The following is a 26059-nucleotide window of genomic DNA, read 5'->3' on the forward strand; positions in this document are numbered from 1 at the left end:
TTACTATGGTTTAAATGTTTTCCTCAAAGCTCACATATAGGAAAGTTGATTCTCAATGCTGTGGTGTTGGGAGGTGGGGGCAAACTGGGGTCATGGGGGCACCAACCCCATGAATAGATTAATGCTATTATCATAGGAGTGAGTTCATTGTGGGAGTAGGTTCCTTATAAAAAGAATAATTCAGCTCCCCCTTGCTGTCTTTCACCCTCTTTGTCCTTCTACCATGCAATAACACAAGAAGACTTTTGCAGATGCCAGCACCTGGATGTGGGACTTCCCAGCCACCAGAACCTTGAACCAATAAACTTCTGTTTACCATAAATTACCCAGTCTCAGGTATCCTGTTACCACAGCACAAAATGGACTGAAACAGAATATTGGTACCAGAGAAGTGCAGTGTTGCTGTAACAAATACTTGAAAATACAGAAGTGGCTTTGGAACTGGATAATGGATAGAGGTTGGAAGAATCTGGAGGACAAACTGTAAAAAGCTTTGAATGGAATGTTCAGAGCAATTCTGGTGAAGACTCAGAAGAAAACTGTAGGAAAAGTATGGAACTTTTTAGACAACCCCTATGTGGTCATGATCAGAATGTTAGTAGAAATATGGACGCTAAAGGCCATTCTAATGAGGTCTCAGCCAGAAATGAGGAATATCTTATTAGAAACTGGAGTAAAGGCTATCCTTCTTATAAAGTGGCAAAGAACTTAGCTGAAATGTGCCCGCTCCCTGGAGCTTTATGGAAGGCAGAATTTAAGAGTCATGAACAAGGCTATCTGGTAGGAGAAATGTCTAAGTAAAATATTGAAGGAGCTGCATGGTTTCTTTCAACTGCATATAATAAAGAGAAGAGAGAAGTAGTTTAAAGACAAAATTTATATTTAAAAGGGAAGCAGAACATAAAGATTTCAAAAAGTTCTGCTTTGCTATGTAAAGAACAAAAAAGCATGCAAGGGTGAGCACCAGGGTGCAGCCAAGTGACCCTTTGATAAAGGGATTAGTGTGGCTAGAAGGAAGCCAGGTGCTATTTATCAAGACAATAGGAGAATAACCTGAAAGCTGGAGATCTTCAAGGCTGCCCTTCCCATCACAGGCTCAGAGCTCTAAGAAGGCAGAATGATTTGGAGTGTGTGTGTATGTGTGGGGCGGGGGGTGGGGGATGGGCCCAGGATGTCTTCCATGGGCTCCCTGCCCAGGGGCACCTTAGAACTCTGCTCCTTTCATTCCCTCACAGCGCCCCTCAGCTGCCACAGCGATGGTTCAAGCAAGCCCAGGTGCAGGTCATGCCACTGCTCCAGAAGGTGCAAGCCATAAATGTTGGTGGTGTTCCCATGGTGCTATTTCTGCAGGTGTACAGAGTGTGCAAGCTGTGGAGGCATGGCTACTTCCACCTAGATTTCAAAGGATATATCCAACAGGGGACCTAGGCAGAAACCTGTCACAGGGGCAGAGCCACTGCAGAGAGTCCCCACCAAAGCAATGCCTAGTGGAACCACGGGGGTAGGGCTGCCTCCAGAATTCCAGAACTGTAGAACTACCAGCATGCAACTCCAGCCTAGGAGAGCTGCAGGCACCAGACTCCAACCCTTGAGAGCTGCTATGTGGCCTAAGACAAGCAAAACTAGGGGATGGGGCCACCTGAGGCCTTGGGGACACAACCCTCACCTCAGTGTGCTCAGGAATAGGGATACAGAGTCAAAGAAAATTATTCTGGAGCCTTAGGATTCACCCTGTTGGGTTGTGGACTTAGTTACCCTTTCCTTTTTGCCAATTTCTCCCTTTTTTGAATGGAAGTGTCCATCTTATTCCTGTCCCACCATTGCATTTTGGAAGTAGATAACTTGTTTGATTTCACAGGCTCACAATTGGAGGGAAATTTGCCTCAAAAGAAATCATACCTTGAGTCTCACTTGTATCTGATCTAGATAAGGCTCTGGACTTTGAACTTGGTGCTGGAACAAGTTAAAATTTTGGGGCTATTGGGAAGGGGTGATTGTATTTTGTATGTGGAAAGGATATAAATTGGGGGGGCCAGAGGCAGAATGCTATGGTTTGAATATGCACCCTAATGTTTGTGTGTTGGAAACTTGATTCCCAATTGAGAGGCATTTTGATTATGGGGGCACTGCCCTCATGATTGAGTTAATGCTGTTATCACAGAAGTGGATTCCCTATAGAAGGACAAGTCTAGCTTCCTTTTGCTGGCTCTCTGCTCTCTGTTGCCACTCTTTGCCCTTCTGTCATGTCATGCCTCCCATCATGGGAAGATGCAGCAAGAAGGCCCTCACCAGAAGCCAGCACCTCAATCTTAGACTTCTCAGCCTTCAGAGCTGTGAGTCAATACATTTCTCTTCACTATAAATCTCCTAGCCTCAAGGATTCTGTTACAGCAGCACAAAATGGACTAAGACAAACTTACTCCACTATTTTTAAAAAAATTAGTTTGTATTAACAACAGTCTTGCTATCCATCCCAGACTCATTAAATACTGACTTAGACTTTTTGAGATGGAAAGTTTCTTAATCTGATATATTCTGATTATTTGCACTTTAAAGGTAAAACAAGGAAACATAAAGAAGAGAAAGTATAAGTAAAAAAACATGCAATGGTGAAAATGAACACACTATTAGGATATGAGGAAAAATGTGAAAATCTTTAAAATAAATAGTAATAATAACTTTAAAAATTCCAAAGTTCCATATGTTTTGGGTTCTAAAATCAGGCATGCTATGTAATTACCTACTATATTGAATATGAAGGCATTGATGCTAGGAATTCAGTGGTAAAGCAACTTAAAGATATATATATGTGTGTATACACACACACAAACACACACACACAAACATACAAACTTTATTCCTCTCCCCAAATCACCTCCACTTCAGTACTTAGCCCTAGGCTGGGCACACACTTTAAGTAGTTAGTACTTGTTGATTTCTGAGTCTCTCTGATTACTTTCCTCAGTAGCTACAGAGCACAACCAAGAAAGTGATAAATCCATTTCCCTAAAGGGCATAAAATGTAATTGACTTCATCATCCATCCCTTATGCACCTCACTGTTTTTGAAGAAAACAATGACAATACACTGAAAAGTAAATGTATAGAAGAGTTTTTTATGCATGATGAGCATGCTAGAATTTCCAGAGGCTTTCGTTTGTGTTATTATTAATTTAACTATTTCAGATGACAAAAATATTGAGAGTGATGAAAAGTAAAGAGTCATCACTCAAATTGCTTTGATTCCTGTAGAAGATCCCTATTCTCTTATCTCAGCTCTGCTCACTGATACAATAGGAATCAACAGAATATGTGTGGTTCCAAATTTTAGTCAAACCCTGCAAATTCAGCTGAAAGCCATAATATAATTGCCAAAAAGCTTTTAAAATGTTAATTTAGTTAAAAATGAAAATAATTACTATAAGTTTTGTGTAATTACACTAGAAAAGTAAGTTTTTACATTTTAAGTTTCCTATGTCCTGGATTAGCTCCCATATACAATGTGCAGAAGGAGCTGGTCTCAGTATCTAGACTTAAATAATGAATTTGAAATGATCTTCCCTCTAGGCATGCTGTCCTTATTTCTTCTCTGTTTCTTTTTTTCTGTAATTTTGCATGCGTCATGTATCTGTGGGTTCCCAACAAATGCTAATTAAATATACCAAGATGTTAAAGGCAGCAAATGAAGGAACCAAGCTAGAACTTGTCTCCTGGCCTAGCATGGTAGCACAGGCCTGTAGTCCTAGCTACTGGGGAAGGTAAGCTGAGGGGATCACTTTGGCCCTGGAGTTTGAGTCCAGCCTGGGTAACACAGTGAGACTTCATCTCTAAATAAATGAATTAAATTAATAAAAATTGTCTCCCTATTCTGTTTGTAGAATATGTGGCATTTGAGTAGGTGACAGTTTGACAATAAAACAAAATCAGCGGACGTTACACCAAGTCAATTTGGTTTGCTTTATGCTGACATAATAAAATTTCCAGTCATTCATCTGAGCAATGTTTATCTTTTTCCCAACTCTGACGATTGACAGTTTCTGTTTATAAATGGTTTTGATTCACTTTTTAAGCAATAGTGTGTTCTCAGATACAATATTATTAAAGATGTACAATTTCAGAGTATAGTATTTAATCTACCCATTTTCCTACTCTCGTTATCAACTATAAAAAGCATGAATGGAAAATATCTAATTCAGAATAAGAGCCTCACAGTGGTCTAAGAACAAGTCCTAAGTTTTTGACAATTTTTTTTTTTTTTTTTTTTGAGACGGAGTCTCGCTCTGTCGCCCAGGCTGGAGTGCAGTGGCGCAATCTCGGCTCACTGCAAGCTCCGCCTCCCGGGTTCACGCCATTCTCCTGCCTCAGCCTCTCTGAGTAGCTGGGACTACAGGCACCCGCCACCACGCCCGGCTAATTTTTTGTATTTTTAGTAGAGATGGGGTTTCACCGTGGTCTCAATCTCCTGACCTCGTGATCCACCCGCCTCGGCCTCCCAAAGTGCTGGTATTACAAGCGTGAGCTACCGTGCCCGGCCAGTTTTTGACAATTTTAAAAAGAAAGAATAGTTCTTTCTTTTTAAAGAAAGGGAGGATTCATTTATTCATTCATTCATTCATTCATTCATTCATCTATCCATTCAACATAACCTCACAGGTGTTTTATGGAACCTAACAGAAAGCATGATTCATTATTCTAATTTAATGACTCTTGGCATAGCAGAAGAAATTAACAACTATGTGCCAAGTATTGTGCTATGTGCTGAGATTATAGCAGTAAACAAAACAAACAAAAGTCCTTCCATTTTCAAGCTTACATGCTCATCTAGAGAGACAGGCAACAAACAAGCAACTCAAATGCTATGATTAATTTATTTTAAGATACACGTATTTGCACGTTTTAAGACCTCGGAGATGTATACGTGCCTTATGGTGCTGTTAGCCAGTTGTCAGCCTGGCTGTCAGCTGTAGGACATAGTTGCTATTGCCTGAGCATGTGTATCAGAACTTGCAGAATGAAGTCAGCAGTTTGGGAGAAGATCCTGGAGACAACAGTAGAGTGCTCTTGAGAAATGCTCCATCACCAAAGCTCTTGATGGCACAAAGCACGGGGCTACGTGGAAAAACACCCAAGTCAATTAATACCAGTCCCATGATCTAAAACAGCTGAATTCCAAATGTGATGGAGTTTTAGTAATATCTTAAACAATTTAAACAACTTGTTCTGCTGATATTTTTCTCTTGGGTTTGCACAACAGTGATATATAATAAAAATCAATGTTGTCTAAAATAGCTCTTTCAATAAATATAAAATAATTTTGAAGTGATAAGAATGCCATATGTAAGTCTTATTGGCACCAATTTTTAATTAATTTCTTAGGACATAAAATTGTAGTGTTTTTTGTAACTGATGGTTTCTTAAATTTAATGATACCTGCTACCTGTGTATTAGATGGTAATAAGTACCCTGGAGAACACTAAAACATAGAATAGCAAATGCCGAGTGGGCGGTTTGTAATTTTAATCAGGGAAAGCAGAAAAACCCATTAAGAACATGACATTTAAATAAGACTTGAAGAGAGACTGCACTGTGCAGACAGCTGAGAAAAGAGTATTTTAGGGAGGGTGAACAACCAGTGCAAAGGCCCTAAGCAGGATCATACCTGGCTCATTTGAAAAACAGCAAGGAGCAAAGTAGTAGGAGGTGAGGTTGAAAGCTCATGGGGTACCACCTTACATGAACCTTGTAGAAGATTGTAAAGATGTATTTTAAGATTCTATGGCCAGGCGCGGTGTCTCATGCCTGTAATCCCAGCACTTTGGGAGGCCAAAGTAGGTGGATCACAAGGTCAGGAGTTTGAGACCAGCCTGGCCAATATGGTGAAACCCCGTCTTTACTAAAAATACAAAAATTAGCCAAGCATGGTGGTGTGTACCTGTAGTCCCAGCTACTTGGGAGGCTGAGGCAGGAGAATCGCTTGAACCGGGGAGGCAGAGGTTGCAGTGAACAGAGATCATGCCACTGCACCCCAGCCTGGTGACAGAGCGAGACTCCATCTCAAAAAAAAAGAAAAAAAAAGACTATAAGTGTATTCACATTTGTACTAAGTTAGGAATTCATTTGAGAATTTTGAGCAGAGGAATAATATGATCTGGCTTACATTTTTAAAGGATCCTTGCAGCTGCTAGGACGTAGAAAAACACTGAAGGGAGGCAAAGACAGAATCAGGGAGAATAGTTAAGAGGCTGTCATAATCCTGTAAGAGGGAATTCCCTCTAAGAGGGAATGATGGTAGCTTGAACCAGTGTGGCAGTGTTGTCAAGTTCATGAGAAGTAACTGGATTCATGACTCATTTTGAAAGTAGATCCAAAAGATTTTACTTACTGATAATTTGGATAATAATAATAAAAAAAAGAAGCAAGGTGACTTCAAGGATTTTCATCTTAGCAACTAGATGAAATTGGCATTAACTGAGATAGGGAAGACAACCAGAGGAACAGGTTTGGTGAGACTCTCAGGAGTTCATCTTTTTTTAATTAATTAATGTATTTATTTATTTTTGAGACAGGGTCTCGCTCTGATGCCAGGCTGGAGTGCAGTGGCACGATCTTGGCTCACCGCAACCTCCGCCTCCCGGGTTCAAGCGATTCTCCTGCCTCAGCCTCCTGAGTAGCTGGGACTACAGATGCGTGCCACCACGCCCAGCTAATTTTTGTATTTTTAGTAGAGATGGGGTTTCACCATCAAAACACCCTAAGTATGTGATGTGTTTGTCAGACATCCAAAGGAAGATGTCATGTAGGCAATCAGATACATGAAACCGGACCTCTCGCCACTGGTCCTTTGCCAAAATTTTCCCAGTCAGTCATGTATGTATTGGCTGGAGTGTGTCCTCTTGTCGTTTCTTCAAAATGAATAACTTTTCCATTAGATCTCACCTTCCTGTGAACAGTACTTCCCTGAGCTCTTACACATTCAAAGCCATCTGGTAATACCATGTCCTGGAGAGAATGTCATCAATAGGATCTATCAGTCGCAGGTTGCCATGTAAATTGGTACAGCTGCTGTGGAAAATAGTTTGGTAACATATTTTAATATTGAACCTTTACAAACCCTATTAGCCAGCAATTCCATGCCTACATTTATATTCAAGAGAAAATCTTAACAAATGCATCAGAAGACATGAACAAGAATATTCATAACAGCATTGTTACAGTGGCAAAAGCTGGAGATTGTCTAAAAGCTTTTCAACAAAAGAATGAATAAATTAAGGTATACTCCCACAATGAAATTTTATATAGCAATCAAAATGAATGATCTACAGCTAAACTCAACAATATGAACCAATCAGCAATGTTCCATGTTTCATCTCTTCTAACGTGCAGTTTTTCTTATAGCATCTTAGAATTCTGAGCTGACTTGTCAGGACTTTTTTCTTTATTACTGGTTGTGCCAGTTATTAAGATACTGCCTCTCAGCTCCAAATTCACCTTCCATAATCGGCCCTTTGATGTAACGCATGAGACTGCAGAGCAGGAGACTGCAAATTCAGACGTGTGCTTTGCCAACTGACTCCATGAAGACTTTCGTCAATAGGGGGCGCCAGAGGAGACTGCCTTGCTAGAGAAGGAAGAAGGATTTGCTCTTCCTGTTCCTGTGATCTCCATCCCTGCCAATCTTTCTTCACAGCAGCAGTGGCAGTTCATTCTCACAGCAGCAGCTGAATCAGCTTGTAATTCTTCCATTATTTACAGAACCAGTGTGGTAACACTCCTCAGAGGCCTGGGTCCCAGCCTTAGGAAGGCCCCTCCTCTGGGGTCAGGCACCAGCAGCAATTGGGCAGTGCCTCCTCAGACATCTGAGTTTCAGCCCCACAGTGGCCCTTTTCTAAGTTTATCCCTTAGTTTCCTTTGTTTTCTAAGCTGTAGGGGATGATAGCTCCTTCTTCTATGATACCTTAAGAGTTCTCTTTTTGCCCTTCCTAGTACTGGTGTTTTATTTAAAATTTCTCTGCTCAAGTAACTGGTGTGGTTTCTAACTACTGTGATGATATATAAAATAATTGTGTTTCTTGTAATGGATGCAGTAGTAGATTTGAAGTTAAAACAAATTTTAAAAACAATATATATTTTAGGAACACACATGCACATACACATGGTTGAGGTTGGCGCTGACCTCTGGTGTAGGGAGGCAGAGATAGGGCATGATGGAGGGGCCCATGGGTAGACATGTTACTATAATGTTCTGATTCTAGTAGTTGGGGCCATGAGTTTTATCATGTTATTGAGAGGTGACAACGTGGTAGCAGCCCTCCCCCGCTCTCGCACCTCCTCGGCCTCTGCGTCCGCTCTGGCCGCACTCGAGGAGCCCTTCAGCCCTGCCTCTGTGCTGTGGGGGTCCCTCTCCGGGGCTGGCCCAGGCTGGAGCCGGCTCCCTCTGCTCGCTGGGAGGTATGGAAGGTGAGGCGCGGGCAGGAGCCCAGGCTGCACGCAGCGCTCATGGGCCGGCGCGGGTTCCGGGTGGGCTGTGGGCTTGGTGGGCCCCGCACTGGGCACAGCCTGCCAGTGCCTGCTGGGCCCCATGCGTGGACCCCCGTTCCCTCTTCACGGGGTCGTTGGCCATGATGGCGGGTCTCCATCTCTTTCTCCCTTCCCCTCTTTTCCTCTTGTTTGCCTGGGAGGAGCTCCCTCTGGGCTGCCAGAGTGCCGGGCTAGGTGCCGCAAAGTCCGGAGCAAGTGCCAGTGAGAGGTGAAGCCGGCTGGACTTCTGGGACTAGTGGGGACTTGGAGAACTTTTCTATCTAGCTAAAGGATTATAAATGCACCAGTCAGCACTCTGTATCTAGCTAAAGGATTATAAACGCACTAATCAGCACTCCTGTGTCTAGCTAAAGGTTTGTAAATGCACCAATCAGCACTCTGTCAAAGCAGACCAGTCAGCTCTCTGTAAAACAGACCAATCAGCTCTCTATAAAATGGACCAATCAGCTGTCTGTAAAATGGACCAATCAGCAGGATGTGGGTGGGGCAAGTTAAGGGACTAAAAGCAGGCCCCCCGAGCCAGCAGCAGCAACCCTGCGGGTCCCCTTCCCTGCTGTGGAAGTGTTGATCTTTTGCTTCCAATACATCTTGCTGCTGCTGGCTCTTTGGGTCTGTGCTGCCTCTATGAGCTGTAACACTCACTGAGAAGGTCTACAGCTTCACTCCTGAAGCCAGTGAGACCATAAACCCCCCGGAAGGAATGAACAACTCCAGACGGACTGTCTTTAAGTGTTGTAACACTCACTGCAAAAGTCTGCAGCTTCACTCCTGAAGTCAGCGAGTCAGGAACCCACCAGAAGGAAGAAACTCTGGACACATGTGAAGGAACAAACTCCAGACACACCATCTTTAAGAACTGTAACACTCACCACGAGGGTCTGTGGCTTCACTCTTGAAGTCAGCGAGACCAAGAACCCACCAATTCTGGACACATTATTACATAGATGCTACCCAAATACTAATGTAGAAACACATGCAAATTACATTCATAATACATAGTTACAGATATACATGTATGCATGCATACACACACCCATAAAATAAGATGGGGCATTTAACATTGATGTGACTATAAAAAGAACTCAGATTGATTAATCCAATTCTCTAAACATGAGATCAAAGCAAAACAAAAAAATTATGTCCCTTCTTAAAGTAGGGTTTGGCTGAATATAAAATATTTGACTCACTTTCTTTTCTTGAGTACACTGTAGCTGGTTCTTCACTATCTTTTGGTATTGAATGTTTCTGTGGAGAAGTCTGAAGCCATCCTGATTTTCTTTTAAAAGTGAGTTCATTCACCCTTGTGCCTTTCTACATCTTTAAAGGGTTCCAAAAGGGATTTGTTCTGCAGCTTTAAAGACAGCAACCTTACCTAGGTGTGACTCAGTGTTGATGGTTCCAGGCCAACTCTTGCTTAGTGTGCCCTGTGTATGCTTTAATTCTAAGTGAAAATATTCATTCTGTTGCTTTCTTTTGGTTTTCTTCTTTGGAATTCCAATTAAGCATATATGAGCTGTGCTTTTTAGCATAAAGCTATGCTTTACAGCATATATAGAGTTGTAATACTCTAGCTCTTATTTGTCTATCATCATATCACTTTATTTCTCTTTGTTTATTTTTTTCTTATTTCTACCCTCTATGTCCTTTAATGTGGTCTCAATAGTGTCAAATCTCCCTTGTGCTCTTTCTAATATACTTTGTATGCCTGTAATTTTTTTCCCTTGGTTTGTGTCCTGAGGTCTGCCATCACCTTCTGTTTTCTGTTCCTCTCTTCCTTGAGTTTGTCTATCTTGGTTTTCATATTTGGGATTTATTCATTTTTTAATTAATGAAAAATTGGTTAATTGTTGTCTGCCCTATGGCACCTTTTCCTAAAAACTTATGTCTATCAAAATGTCTTGCTGTTCTTTCCCACAAATGTACTTAGAGTGGCAATAAATACTATACATTTCCTTTTAAAAAATTAATTACTGTTGTATTGTCAGGAATCAGCTGTCTGCAAGAGGTTAGAAGTGGAGGGATAGAGGAGTAGGAAGAAGTGCCAGAGTAGCTTTCCTAGTTTAGCAACTCAAGAGCCCTACCTCCTCTGTTAGGCTAGTGGAGAACTGTTTCCTTTAGAGATGATACAGTTGTGTAGCCACACTTCTGTGACTCTCTGAACTTAATGAAGTTCAAGATAGCCTCTCCAAGCAGCCCTACACTCCCCTAGTTCCTTCACTAGTTACTGCAACTGAGGGACAGAGCTTGCCTTCCAAGGCAATCCCCACACTTTTAGAGTATGTATTTTGCTGATGCTTTCTGAACTATGCCAACTCTAGTTCCCCGAAGAACCTTCCATACTTTTCTTCTCATGCTTTCCCAGTACTTGTAACTTCTTTGATCTAACACCTATTGTAGCAGTTTCCTTGCAGGTGTAAACCAAAAATAAAATTTCGAGGCCCCCCAACCATCTGAATGGACTTCTTCCTCAGACAGAGTTTTTTTGTTTTGTTTTGTTTTTTGAGACAGAGTCTCACTCTGTTAACTAGGCTCAAGTGCAGTGGCCTGATCTCAGTTCACTGCAACCTCTGCCTCCTGGGTTCAAGCAATTCTCTTGCCACAGTCTCCCAAGTAGCTGGGACTACAGGTGTGTGCCACCATGCCCAGCTCATTTTCGTATTTTTAGTACAGATGGGGGTTTCACCATGTTGGCCAAGCTGGTTCCAAACTCCTGAGCTCAAGTGATCCACCCACCTCAGTCTCCCAAAGTGCTGGGATTACAGGTGTGAGCCACTGTGCCCAGCTGCAGACAGGGCTCTTTTAAAGGTTACCAACTGAGAGACTGTTTCAGGCCATGATAGGAAGTGGGGGTCGGAACATGCCTCATTGTACCTCTCTGGTATTCACATCGACACAGACCTTAAGTCTTTTAAAAAACATATTACAATAAATTCTCTCTGAAGCCTTGTACTTAAAGGCTTCCTCTGCAAATAAGAACCTAGGTCTCCACAATCTTTTATCTTAACCCAGGCATTCCTTTCTATTGATCCCAGGTTGTTGCGGGAAGTCAGGGACCCCAAACGGAGGGACCGGCTGAAGCCATGGCAGAAGAACATAAATTGTGAACATTTCATGGACATTTATTAGTTCCCCAAATTAATACTTTTATAATTTCTTGTGCCTGTCTTTACTGCAGTCTCTGAACATAAATTGTGAAGATTTCGTGGACATTTATCACTTCCCCAATCAATACTCTTGTGATTTCCTATGTCCGTCTTTAATCTCTTAATCCCATCATCTTTGTAAGCTGAGGATGTATGTCACCTCAGGACCCTGTGATGATGGCGTTAACTGCACAAATTGTTTGTAGAGCATGTGTGTTTGAACAATATGAAATCTGGGCACCTTAAGTGTGGCGATTCCTCAGGGATCTAGAACTAGAAATACCATTTGACCCAGCCATCCCATTACTGAGTATATACCCAAAGGACTATAAATCATGCTGCTATAAAGACACATGCACACGTATGTTTATTGCGGCACTATGCACAATAGCAAAGACTTGGAACCAACCCAAATGTCCAACAACAATAGACTGGATTAAGAAAATATGGCACATATACACCATGGAATACTATGCAGCCGTAAAAAATGATGAGTTCATGTCCTTTGTAGGGACATGGATGAAACTGGAAACCATCATTCTCAGTAAACTATCGCAAGGACAAAAAACCAAACACCACATGTTCTCACTCATAGGTGGGAATTGAACAATGAGAACTCATGGACACAGGAAGGGGAACATCACACTCTGGGGACTGTTGTGGGGTGGGGGGAGGGGGGAGGGACAGCATTAGGAGATATACCTAATTCTAAATGATGAGTTAATGGGTGCAGCACACCAACATGGCACATGGATACATATGTAACAAACCTGCACATTGTGCACATGTACCCTAAAACCTAAAGTATAATAATAAAATAAAATAAAAATGAAGAGGATAACAGCAATTTTCAGGGAACAAGGGAGATAACCTTAGAGTCTGGCTGCCTGTGGGCCAGGCAGGACAGAGCCATATTTCTCTTATTATCGAAAATGGGTAAGAGGAATATCACTGAATTCTTTCCTCAGTAAGGAATATTAATAATTAACAGCCCTGGGAAAAGAATGCATTCCCAGGGCATTGCCTCTAAAATGGCCACCCTGGGAGTGTCTGCATTTTGCAGATGTAGATAGGGATGAAACACCTGCTGGCCACCTGCAGCACCCCCAGGCTTCTAGGATTAGGAAATTCCAGCCTGGCAAATTCTAGTCAGACCAGTTCTCTGCTCTCGAACACTGTTAAGTTGTTAATCAATGACAATGCCTGCACAGCAGGACATGGAAGTTCATTAGTGATTCTAGTTTCGCCCTGACCTTGTGATCTTGCCCTGATCTTCTGCCTTGTGATCTTTTGTTGCCCTTAAAGCATGTGAACTCTGTGACCCACACCCTATTCGTATACTCCCTCCCCTTTGAAAATTGCTAATAAAAGCTTGCTGGTTTTGCGGCTCGGGGGCAACACGGAACCTGCCGAAATGTGATGCCTCCCCCAGATACCGAGCTTTAAAATTTCTCTCTTTTGCACTCTTTCCCTTTATTTCTCAGACCGGCTGACACTTAGGGAAATAGAAAAGACCCTACATTAAATAACATTGAACTATTGGGGGCAGGTTCCCCCGATACCAGGTCTCTAGAGAAACTCGACCAATTGTCACCCAGAAAATTTAAAAATCTACCTATAAGCTAGAAGTCCCCATTTTGAGTTGTCCCGCCTTTCTGGACCAAACCAATGTATTTCTTGTATGTATCTGATTGAAGTATCATGTCTCCCTCCAATGTATAAAACCAAGCTGTGCCCCAACCACCTTGGGCACATGTTCTCAGGATCTCCTGAGGGCTGTGTCATGGGCCATGGTCACTCATATTTGGCTCAGAATAAATCCCTTCAAATACCGAGTTTGACTCTTTTTGCTGACACAGGGTAGAACACTTCCCTTCTGAAGGAGTAATTTTCTGGAGATTTCTGAGATGTGCCAGGACTGACTCCTCCTTGCTTTCCATTCTTCCCTAATGCTTCCCACCTGGCTTCCTGCAGGGTTTTGCTGACTTCAGCTGCTCTTGGCAGCTCTTACATGTAAATGGAGTTAGCAGGTTTTTCGGTCTCCTCATTTCACTATAAACAAATTTTGTGACTCTAAAAAATTCCTTGTGTTTTTCTGTGTGGTTTTTAAGAGTTGCTGAAGGAAGATTCAGAATGAAGCAGGATTTCCTACCAGAAGTCCTACAACTGTGTCCAAAAAAAAAAAAAATGCTGCCATTGTACTCATTTCAAACTCTGTTTTCAATCTTTCAAAAGACATATGAAAAATGAAGTTGGCCTGAGGTTTGAGGCAGATGTTTTGACTGATTTCTGTTCATCTCAGTCAACTGTTTTCTCAAGGGGCTGGGGGCAGACTGGTGCAGTAGGAATTGGTGCACATGGCTAAGCTGAATACTGAGGGTGAACAGAGCCAAATCTGATGCATGATTATCACAAATTCTTGGTGGTTTCCTTCAGTTAATCATGGCAAGAGAAGTCAAAGGGACAGAGAAAGAGGGGACACCCTGGAGCTTTACCATTAAGCCTGTGAAAAGAAGTAGAAGGTGCCAGAGGGGAATGAGTTCTGAGCCTAAGTGGAGCCAGGAAAAAAAATCTCCCTCTGCCAAGAAAAGCAATTACATAAAATTTGGTTCAGAAATACAACTTTAGAGCTGTGCAATCTGAAGAAAAATGTTACCATAAATTTGGAAACCAAGCATAAGTCAAATTGCAATTGATAAGAAATTTTAATGTAAAGAGGTATCATGTTATTCATTTAAATCTTGCTAAATGTGGTAGCACTTGAATTTAGCTAGTAAGTCTTTTTTTAAATATCATATGATTATGGAAAAGACTTAACTGTCTGGATTGTTAAACTTCATCACATCTCTGGGTTATCCATCCTGAAATCACTGCATTACTATGCTTAGCTGAATGACCATCTATGTAGTGACAATGGCCAGAATTGCAAGGCTTGGGTCTTGAAAGAATCAACAGGTCTCTTTGGCAACAGAAATGTCAGAAGTGTAGAAAAACCATAAGACCCAAAGGACTGTAACCCCAATGGCTGGATTTCAGAAATCCTGACATAGGGCAGATGGTATTATTTTGATCAAGATACTCTTTCCAGAATCCCTCAAATCACAGTCGAGGGGTTATCCATCACTTTGTGCCCATAAGTCTAGCCCCAATAACCCTGATATCCCTGGCCAAACACATTATCAACACATTCCATAGACTGCTGTGAGCTGGTGCCAACTCAACAGCAGGGAAGTGTTGCTGAAATGGATCTCCCGACTCCTGGGATTTTTTTCTGCTTTGCAAACACTGTAACGCTTGACTTTATTATAGGGATTAAGACCTATGATTTAAATGATGTAACATCAACAATCCTCTGTTAATCCAATAATGATTCAACAACTGTTTTTTAGATCCTTTGATTTAGCGAAATGTAATGGGATAGTTTTTAAATTCCTGAATTCCAACTACATTAATTGCTATACTTCAAGTGCAGCTGTCAAGACTTTAATCCTCCTTTACAGCAGTGGTATTTAATTGAATTGAATTATATTAAATTATTCTGAATGTAATAGTGACTGTTCATTTGTTTGTGCTGTATTACTTTTTTAAAACATATTTTTATTTTGGAAGCAATCAAACTTTGGGGTACAGACAAGATTGCTTGTGTTTTTTCACATAAACTTAAAATATAGGAAATAAAATAACACACTGGTGAAGCAAGTAGTGGCAGTTTCTAAATATTTTTCTTTCAGGGACATTTGCCACTTTTTAATGGTAAGTGATGTATTTATAATGTGTGCTGCTTTTCAGTTGCATCCATAATCATTTAAAATTAGATGGCATAAATATTGCTCTTCCATTATTAAATTGAATCTGCATCAATACATTGTGAGTTGCAAAGCAGAGGGACAGAGGAGTGGGAATAATGACTCAAATAAGTGGAAGACAAAAATATAAGAGAACATGAAGTAGTGAGATTCTATTGTGACTAGGTAAACACTAAGGATAGTGCATTCATTATTTCTTAAAGTACGGCACTATGGCAGGGCTCCTGGGTGTCATCAGCCTTTGAGTCAGTCTTTCCTTCATTGTACCCCATTGGTCCAGCCCCTAGCAAAATGTTCATGAAGCCACCTGCATGACATACTCCAAGCTCTCTTCTGAAGGAAAACAGCTCTAGAGGTTCTCGGTGCACTGAGTTACTACATCTTGAGCCATATTCAGAGAGTATAACCAGCTCTGCTACCTTGGTCACCATTGACTGACCCAGGACTGTTGCCTAAGCCAGCATCACTCATGGGTAAGATTGGGCATGAAAGAGACCAAAAACCTCCATTGGACTTTGGCTGAAATCTTGGCATCAAGGACTTTCATATGGAATGGTAAAAGACTGACTGAATCAGATTATCTTTCATATGAAGAAGGAGTTCCCACAGTATGCAGGGATGGAAGGTATATTCCAAAGCATGTAGAGATGTTGTTCTTCTCCTTGAGGCCTTCTCTCTAGCCAAGTATGAGGTAGGTGGGACCAGGAGTGATTGCACAGCCAAGAAGGAGATGACAACTCATGCCAATTGACATAGCCCTGAATCACAAACCCTTATCACAGAGGTCACCTGGGTAACTCTGCTTCTTGTAATCTTAAAAAACCCAACTTATACATCGTAATTTGGACCTCTGCATGAGGGTTTCTGTCTAGTGTTCCATTTTTCCCTCTCAGTTCAGAGATAGTATGAGAAAGCAGAAAGAGGACAAGCTTTGGTGCTCCCCAGATGGGCTGTAGTTCTAACTCTACTTACTAGATGACAGCCACGGTCAAGCCTTCTCTGACCTTCAGATTCCTTATCTCTAAAATAGAGATAACCCAAGAGAAAGAAAAATTACCGTACCAAAAAGACACCTGCACCCATATGTTTATTGCAGTACTATTCACAATAGCAAAGTCAGGGAACCAATATAAGTGTCCATCAATAGATGATTGGATAGAGAAAATGTGGTATGTATACAACAGGGAATACTACTCAGCCTTTAAAAAGAACAAAATCATGTATTTTGCAGCAACATGGTTGGAGCTGGAGGCCATTATCCTAAGTGAAATAACTCAGAGACAGAAAATCAAATACCACATGTTCTGTGGGAGCTAAACAATGGGTACACATGGACATACAGAGGGAAAAAAATTGACATTAGGGACTCCAAAAGGGGGAAGGTGGGACGAGGATGAGGGTTGAAAAATTACCTATTGGGTACAACATTAAGTATTTGAGTGGTGAGTACACTGGAAATCCAATCCTTACCATTGCAGAATATATCCACATAACACACATGCACATGTACCCCCTGAACCTATAATAATAAAAAAAATAGAGATAGGCTGGGTGCAGTGACTCACACCTGTAATCCCAGCACTTTGAGATGTTGAAGCGGGTGGATCAATTGAGGCCAGAAGTTCAAGACTAGCCTGGCCAACATGGCGAAACTCCGTCTCTACTAAAAATACAAAAATTAGCTGGACATGGTAGCTCATGCCTGTAATCCCAGCTACTTGGGAGGCTGAGGCAGGAGAATTGCTTTAACTCAGGAGGCAGAGGTTGCAGTGAGCAGCGATCCTGCCACTGCACTTCAACCTGGGTGACAGAGTGAGACTCTGTCTCAATAAAATAAAATAAAATACAAAAATAAAATAAGGTAAATGTAAGCATGCTTTCTTGAAAAAAATAAAATGGAGATAATGTATAAATAACCAGTCCTACATAGCCCTCCACCAAAAGAATTTAAAATAATGAACACTTTTTTCAGCTATTAACTGATGTACAAATATTGTCATTTTATCCTTTAGCTAAACTATATGTGTCTCCATTACCATGATTTATTTTATCTTCTGTGCTGCGTAATAATATTTGGGATCACCAGGCAGGTTTCACAAACGCCTGTTGTGTGCATCACTCATTATAACTACGGGCCACGTGGGCCCTTCAGAATGGACCACATTCAAAGGAGAGTCTGATAGGAATTCAAACCTGATACTCATATTTCTTGAAGAAGACAAAATTCAAAGGCAACTGTTGCTAAAATTCTCTTCCTCTCATATTTTTTAACACCCTGCATCTCCCAGGGCCTGTCACTCACCTCCTTTCCTCCATTTTCTCGACTTTCCAGCCATCTGTTTTTCTTCCCTTTCCCAACCTCCACCCCAAGCACGTCATTGTCATCACATCCCTGCATACTCTCCAAGTGCCAGCTGCCCCCTACACAAGAGCGTCTGGGAAAGAAAATTCCATATTACTTTTCACTAGTGTTTCATAGGGATGGGACATTTAGCCTTCAACTGATTTTCCTAATTCTGGCTCACAACAAATCATAGGACCAGTCAGTGAATTCTCAAGAGGGGAGGGAGGGGAAAGAAATGAGCAATAGCAGAAAGAAAATTGAATTTATTCGGTGGAGAGAAAAGCTGGGAACAGTCACCTCTATTTGCATTTCTATCCTATCTCACAGAGAAGGATGAGATAAAGAAAGGCAAGTCAGGAGGCTGCATTACACTCCTACTGGGAACCAGGCTCTGTTGTTGATATGCTAGAACTGAACTACATCATCCTTGACTTTGGAAGCTTTGTGCCTCAGTGATCTGCGTGGTCTCATACATGTCCCAGAAAGTGTTACAGATGCTCAAGGGAATAATAATAGTGAAGTGTGTTCACAAGATCAGTCTGAAAAGGGTATGCAGAGAACAGGCATTGCTGAGATCATAATGATTTCAGGATGTCTTTAGGGACTGGATGATACCTGTAACAATAAAGCTTTCATTGGGATAGAGAATTTACTTTGTGGTTGGCAAGCAGAGAGAAAATAAACTAATTTGATGGAACTAAAAATCTATAAAAGTTTGGCATTTCTCCCTCTATAATTTGATGGGTGGAGAAATGTAAATTTTTTGGACCAGAAGCTGCTGAACTATCACTTTTTGCTCTATTTAAATGAATTTTGCAGCTCCTTCATAGGTGGTGCTCAGGTAGAAAATTTTTGGAATTACAGAAGAAAGTGCTAAGTGAACAAAGGCCATAGACTGAGTACCTGTGCTGGTAGCATCCTTCAGTTCAACCACTTTTGTTGTAAACATGTTAAAGTCAAGTAAATTCACTAGCATCTATGGAGATTGTGTACCAAGCACTGTAGGAGATACTAAAATCATTTTAAAATAAATTATATATATATGTATATAAGTGTATAATTTTTAAATAAATCATACTTCTTAACAATGCCCTAATATGATGATTGAGACTATTTAAAAGGATGTTAAATATAAAATGATAAGCACATTACCTGATACAGAGTAGGAGCTTAATAGATATTTGGGGATAAATGAATGAACTGTAAAAGAGTGGGTTAGCCTTGTTGCTCTCTAAACTATACAATTTTTTTTTTTTTTTTTTTTTTTTTTTTTTTACTTTCTGAAGTAAATTTGGGATGTGAGTCAAGGGTCATGAGTCCTGAACTGAGATCAGCTCCTAAGGTTAAGTTATATAATGATTTAAAATGTAGACCCTGGATTCAGATCGTCTGGCTTGAATTCAGTCCCTACCACTTATGACCTAGGGAAAATTACTTTACTCCTTCATCTACTCTTCACTTTCCTCACCTGTAAATAGGGATAGCAACAGAGCCTACCTCATGTTGTTAAGACCATTTGGAATTTCTACTATCATCAAAAATCAACTCCCATTTAGAACAATTGCCATCCCACCCAATCAGCTTTGTTCTTTTCCCCATCAATCAGGTCCAGATGCTTCCCTTCCAATCAGCAAAGACCATACCATGCTCATAGTCGTGTTGGGTCCCCTCTCCTGCCATAACATATTGCCTTTCATGAAGAGCTCTGAGTCAGTAGCCTGGCACCACAGTCCCTTGGTCTCTCTCATTCTAGTGACATTCACCTTTATTCTGTATCTGCCATCAATTCCTGTGGTCACAACTTATCCATTACTATTTTCCAGACGTTTTTCTCTAAAACTTTTCATTCTAGGAGTCCCCCTTACTCTACAACATTTTATTCTCTCAGATCTTTTACACCTCATCCTGCTTTGCCTGCTGTTTGACCTCTAAGATGCCTCAATACGTTTCCTCTCCATTTGCTCCTGGTCAAGCATTTATTTATTCACTCTAGTGCACTGAGTCCTTACTACATGTCAGGCATTGTTCTTGGTCCTGGGCTTACAAAGATGAACAACACAAAGGAGTCCCCTGTGTTCAAAGTGTTTATGTTACTAGCAAGGAAAGAAAAACCAATAATAAAATATCAAGATAGCTTTAGCTAATGATACATGCTATGCAGAAAATAAAACAGTGATTTGGTGGAGAGAACAGTGAAGCCTAAGAGAGAAGAAGCAGCTAGCCATGAGATTTAGGGAAAGAGAGTGGTCTAGGGAGTGAGACCAGCAAGTGCAAAAGCCATGAAGTAGAATAAGCTTAATGTGTCCTAGAAAAAGGAATAAGACAAGATAATTGGAGTATAGTGGATGAGGAGAAGTGTGGTAAAAGAAGAGAGGGAAAATCATGATTGAACCTGTCAGTATCTGAGGATTCACCCTTGAATAGTCTCTCTTCCTCACCAACAACACTGAATCAACAAGTCCTGCAAATTTTACCCACATCCTCAATATTTTTGCAATGATGCCTCCTCCACTCCATCCCTTATATTAGTGTTCCACTTGAAGATCTCATCATCTCTCATCTGAACTCTTGTGAGAATCTCCTAAATTGCCGCTTGCCTTTAGTCTTACCTTTTCAAATGCAATCTTGAGAGTCAACTGATCTACTTAAAATGAAAATCTGATTCTGTTATTTTCCATCATCTATGGGATATAAAAATCCAACCTTCTTATCACAACAGAAAACTCTTCATAGTGTGGTAGTACAGTGTAATGGTTTAAAATATGGGTTTTACAATAAAATGAAATACAATTCCAGCTCTACTCCTTACTTGTTGTGAGGTTTTGGACAAATCATTTCATCTTCCTGTGCCTCAATATCCTTTTCTGATAAATAGGGTTATAATAATAGTACTATGGTGATGAGCAGACTCTAAGACTGCTCCCAATTGTTTTCACCTCTTGATACTCCCAACCTTGTGAAATATACTCCTCCTGAGTGTCAGCAAGATGTGTAACTTGTTTCTAACCAATAGAATATAGCAAAGATGATGAGTTATTACTTCCACTGTTATATAACATTGCAACATCAGTCTTCTGGGAGACTATCCTTTGCTCCCTTTGAAAAGTGAAGCTGCCATGTTGGGAAGGCCCACCATGACCTAAGAAACTAATGGGGACCTCTAGTGGACAGCCAGCAAGAAACTGAGGACCTCAGTCTTACAACCTTAGGAACTGAATGCTGACAACAACCACATAAACTTGGAAACAGATCCTGCCCCAGTCAAGCCTCACATGAGACTGCAGCCCCAGCCAACACATTAATTGCAGCCTTCTGAGACTTGAAAACAGAGAATCCAGATAAGCTGTGCCTGGAATCCAGGCCCACCGAAAGTGAGATAATAAAAATGTGTTTTTTTAAGCCATTAAGGTTGTGGTAATACTGTTATACACCAATAAATAATACAAGTTCCTACCCAGAGCAAAGATCAGTAGTGCTCACCAAATACACATGTGCTTGTCTTCATCTTGCTTCCTCTCTTGCAGTGAAGTTGGGAATATGTGATGTTCTACCCCATAGACTGTGAGCAGAAGTGCTTGGAGTCCACATGTTCTGGGTGTCATAGGCTGCGTGACCCACACTGGACCTTGTGAGATGAAAAGTGTACCTCTATTGTGCTAAACCAATGAGAATTGAGGGTCTATATATTAACCCTGCATTAAAAACCTTGATTAACAAAACCACCCTGCAAGAGTTATTATAGGATTGACCAAAATGATGTACAAAAGAAAATTGCATGTCATACAAATCAAAACTCAATAAATGAGACCACTTTAATTTTTTGTCCTGTCTTGTAGTCTGTATGCCTATACTTTTGAGCTACATTTTAATTTTACAAGCACACCATGTCATCTCAAGCTCTTTTGCCATTTCTTCTTCCTTAAATGTCCTGCCTGGCCTTGCACAACCTTCAAAATTTGACTAAGGTAGCACCTTTCCTAGGTTAGGTATGTTCCCCTTTTCTTTGCATACCAGTTCATTCATTCCCTCACCCAACACTGTCCACACGGTACTCACCACCTCCCTGGACAGATGGTGAGGACTTTGAAGAGAGGAGTCAGAGATTCATCACATTTTAGGAACTTGATATACGTTTGTTGTTTACTATGTCATATTTACATCCTTCCTTATTATATACCTAGTTGAACTTCATTTACAAAAAAGCAAAACAACTTTAAACCATTTCCTTTCAGGATTTTCCCAAAGAAAACCTCCAGGCATATTCTTAGAATGAAAGCTCTCTATGTGAAGAATATTAATTTCCTACTATTTTCCATTGCTCTCTACTTTAGACTGAATCCCAGTACTCCTTTTAATCTTTCTGTCACAAATTTAATTCTCAACCCCTATAATCATGTTTCCAACCTCTCTCCTTATTTGTGAAGTACAGAATTTGCACAGAGTGTTGTGGAATGAACCTATTCACGACCAGGGAAATGGTTGGCCCTATAATCTCTGCTCCATGATTTTTTTTTTGTTATTGAACTCAGTGGTGCTCTCTTGCTCAGCTGCTTGTCTCTAGTACCCCAGGATCTATCCATCTTACATTTGTGGACTCTTTTACCTCTTCTCCCTCTAGTTTCCCAGATTTCAGGGAAACTTGCTGAGAGGATGCTAATTTTGTCTCTGCATTTTCTCTAATTGAGATATGTCATTTGAAATTCTAGTTCTGAACTTTAGTGTGCTTCTTCCATACCTTCATGCACTTGCTAATAACAAAGAGAATCTCTCTCCTGGGCCATCAGTGGAAAAGATTCAGCTATACTGAGCTCAATCCCTTTACGTCTCAACTCTGTACCTCTAAATCCCAGGCCTAATGGTAACTGCTAAGTGTAACTCACAATGTTGTCAGGAGCTTAAAAAACAAGATGTGCAAATTAACCTTATGAGTTTATTAGTGTATAAGACAGCTATTCTGACTTTTTGCTGCATTTTGTTTTGGCCTTGGATGTGGCAGTACTTTCCTCCCTACAATGCACTTATTTTCTTAGGCACTATTCATATTAGCTGTGCATTCTTAATAGAGTTCTCTGTAGACATGACATGGCCAGTAGCCAGGGAAAAGAGAAAGTATCTCTCATTTGGAAAATTGCTTCCTATATATGATAAATGTTTGCCAAGTATCAGTTATCCCAAAAGCTCAGATGTATCTAAGAGCACCTACATCGGGCCCTGGGAGTTTGATAATGGTACAATATTATCTTTAATAATACTTATTATTATGAAAATGATGCCTTTAAGTTAGCACTCTCCAATTTTCACATATATTATTACATTAGATCATTGTAGAAATCTTGTGCTTAGGTGTACAGCCTAATTTCTATTTTAAGATGGAGATTCAGAGAGGACTTCTTCACATTCTCACAGCCAGAGCAAGTAGCAAAGTCGAAAAGAGTACCCAGTATTTTCCACCCGAAGCCACTTATCTTTTCACGCAATATAATTTGTTCACTATCTTCCCTATAATCACTAATAACCTTTACTCATGAGTCTTAAAAATAAAATCATTTGCAAGTCGCATTTGATTTTATTACTATGGATTCCAGCCACATAAACATCTAAACAGTGATATACTATCTTTCTCAAGATCTCATTTAATTGGTAGAAGTGCCCCGTGAGTTATTATATCCTTTTTATTTAGCGATAATAAAAGAGCAAACAGTTTTCGACTTGCCAGGCAGTATTTTAAACACTTTACAGAACTCGAGTCATTTAATCTCCAAACAACCCTATGAAGTAGACACTATTATTACTTTACAGTTAAAGAAACTGAAGCACATAGAGGTTATATAACTTTCTTAAGGCCACACAGCAAGGAAATAACAAAGGAAGAGTTTTAACCCTTTATCTGGGTACCGAGGCCATGACCTTAAGCATGACTCTGCCTCTCACAGCAGAAGCTAAGTAACTTGGCAAAGGCTGTGTTACTGGGGAGGGATAGGGTTGGGATTTGGCTTTGTACCTGGGTCTCCCTGGCTGCAGACTTCACACCATCTCTATTTATATTCCACTGCACCGCCCTATTGGTCTATACCTTACCTGAGCTGTGTGTTTTCCTCCAAAGAGTTTTTGATGTAAACAGGGCCCCCAGACTCTAATGCTAAAGAAACAAGGGTAGGGGGAAACGCTCCTTGGCAATAGTATTGGAGTAAACTCTGTTTTTCCTTAGACTGATTAGCTGCATGTTTAAAATTTCCAAAAGTAATTGCCTTTAAAAATTGGTTAAATTGCGGTGTCACGCTTAATCAGATTGGAGGAGGGGGATCAGGTAGAGAAACGGAAAGTCTCTAAAAAAAAAAAAAATAGGGGCGGTGGCGGCGAGTCCAGCTCTCGGAGGCTGGCAGGAGATGCGTGACGAAGGGAGTGAGTGAGCGAGATCGTGCCTGCACTCCAGCCTGGTGACAGAAAATTTAAAAAAAAAAAAAAAAAAAAAAAAAAAAAAAAAAAAAAAAAAAAAAAAGGTGAGTCTTCAGGCTGGCAGTTGTGTGCAGATTGTTTGAGTTTAATATATTTATAGAATTTCTGTCTGTCACCAGGCCTCTGGGAATACTTGCACTATTTAAAATATAAATTAAAAAACTATGCTGACGTAATTGTCTGCCCCAAGGAATTCTCCCCTAATCAGAGTCCTAATGGCAATGTAAAAATTCCCATTTGGCTCTCCTTCCCTAAGCAAAAGTTGCAATATTCAGGTGAAACTTGAAAGTTACCTTATGCTTAGAAGTTAGCAAGAAATGCTTTCTATCAACATGAAGTCATTTCAGACTAGAGTTCCCTATAGGCAGCGTCTCCATCGTTCTTCTGCTGTTCTCTTATCTAGGAGCATCTGACTCCCCCGCCTACAGGTTCCTACGGTTTTGCCATGGAGTCCCCTTCTTAGACGTCTTCAATGGCTCCTGTGCCCATTTCTAAGGCTGTAGGACTTCTTTAGGATCTAGATCAAGCCAACTCCCCTGGCCTCCTGTCTTCCCCTCCTCTCCCTTCTCATAGGTCCCCTGTGCCCGCCATGTTCGTCTCCTCTGTGCTCCCCACCACCGTTCACTTCCGGATAGTCCCTGGGATTCACTGCATCTGTGCTTCTGCTCTTGCTTTAAGAGCAAACAGAGCATCCCCTCAGATGTGACATGTTCCAATTCACAAAACCATTGGCACTTCATCTGTAAGCTCCAGAGTCCTTTTCACAGAGTCTCCATTGTTTTCGGTGTATATTGTATCCCCTGCTAACCCAAAGCTCTAGGAGGGCAAAGATTCTGTGATGACAGCGGTCACGCACCTGGTGCCCTGCCTGGCAGACACACTAAAGGTCCTCAATTAATGGTGGTTTTCGCTTCTTTCTCCTGCTACATTAAAAAATAGTTTCCCACAATGCCTCGCTTATAGTAAGTGATCAGTAAATATTTTTAAATAAAGGGTGTGTTGTGGCAGACATCATTAAGAATCTGAAACAATTGGGTTTTTAAAAACATTTCTAGACTCAGATTTTCTTTCTGGGGAGTCCAAAGCCTAGATAAGAGAAAAGTACTCTTCTCACAGCAGCAGTGTGTGCCTGTTAAAATGTAAGTGAGATCCTGATAAAGTTCTAACTCCAGAACACATCAGTGGCTCCACATTCTTACTGTGCCTACAGGGCACAGTCCAGACCCCACCCTCTCCAACCTCACCTCCTACTTGTTACACCCTTTTGCAGTCAGCCCCAGCCACTCTGGCCTCCTCCATGCTCCCTCCACACCATTGGTATAGTTCTGCCTTAGGGCCTTTGCACATCTTACTCCCTTCCCAGAATACTGTTCTCCAAGATATCTACATGGCTCTTCCCCTTCCCTCATTTAAGTCTTCTCTCAGTGTCACCTTCTCATTGGTCTTTCCTGGCTATCCTACTTAAGATTGTGCACACACCCGTGCATATGCACACATGCACACATACACACACACATACACTCTTTATTCCTTCTTCCACGTTCTTTCCCTCAAAGCCCTTGTTTCCTAATAGTATACCATATGTTTTATATTGTGCATTTTTCTCCACCTTTCCTCTAGTACTGTGAAAGTTCTCTGAAGGCAGTGATTTCTTTTTTATTTTCTGTATCCCTAGCTTAGAATGGCACTGAACATGTAGCAAGTCATCCATAAATATATACTTACTGCAATAATGAATGAAAGCAATCAACTAGTGAGATACCAATTTCTTCT

This window comes from Nomascus leucogenys, chromosome 23, assembly GCF_006542625.1.
Source record: "Nomascus leucogenys isolate Asia chromosome 23, Asia_NLE_v1, whole genome shotgun sequence".
NCBI classification, from domain to species: domain Eukaryota; kingdom Metazoa; phylum Chordata; class Mammalia; order Primates; family Hylobatidae; genus Nomascus; species Nomascus leucogenys.